Here is a 1,005-nt window from a genome sequence, read left to right on the forward strand (position 1 = left end):
TAAATTTGTAACTAAGTTTTTTAATTAAAATGGTAACTTAATTATTAAAGTGTATAATTAAAGTGTAACAAAAAACTTAGTTACAAACAAAAAAAACTAAAAAAACCGCGCCGGTCTCTCTCTCACCGTCCGTGCTCCTCGCCGCCCTCCTCCTCTCCCCTTCCCGCGCGCCGCTGGCCGGCCCTCTCTCTCTCACCGCGCACGCGCACGCGCCGGCCTCGCTCTCTCTCACCGCATGCGCACACACGCCGTCGATCTCTGCCGCGCCGTCTCGTCGATCTCTGCCGCGCCGCCTCACTAAAATTTGTAACTTAAAATTTGTATAACTTAAAATTTGTTCCCGCGGTATCTCTAAGTTTATTTGACTATAAAATTTATTTGAGTTTGTCACCACCACCCTTTTCGCCACCGCCACCCTTTCTCCACCGCCCCCCTTTCGCCACCGCCACCGCCCCCCTTCTTCACTTAATTAATTTGTTTTGACTACATGTTTTCACGACTGACATATGGCGGACGATAGAGCTGACCCGATTATGGACAACTATGATCCGGACGCTGAAGACCATATGTTCGGCATCATAAAAGGCGATATTCCATATGTGCCGACCGGACAAGAAGAAGATGATATCTCTTCTTATCTGAACCTTGAGGGTGAAGATGAAGGGCGCCGTCAGCAAGATGATGCCGAAGAAACATCGATAAACGACGATCTTCAATTGGAAGTAGCAACCACCTCCGACGCCGAGGTATATATATACATTGAGCTCTGGTGATACAAACTAACTGATTTGAATAAATATGTGTGTACTAACGCGCGCGACTCTCTTTCTTATTTTAGCCCTCGGCCGGATCGTCGAAACAATCGAGTACGTCGTCAAAGCGTGGCGCAACCAAGACGATGAAACCAGGAGAAACATGCACCATCGAGGTTGTCGAGGAAGCAACCGGCAGGCCGCTGGAGCCCCACAAGAACGCCACCAAGTTTATCAGCCAATGCGGAGCCGT

Source organism: Lolium perenne, chromosome 1 (assembly GCF_019359855.2).
Source record: "Lolium perenne isolate Kyuss_39 chromosome 1, Kyuss_2.0, whole genome shotgun sequence".
NCBI classification, from domain to species: domain Eukaryota; kingdom Viridiplantae; phylum Streptophyta; class Magnoliopsida; order Poales; family Poaceae; genus Lolium; species Lolium perenne.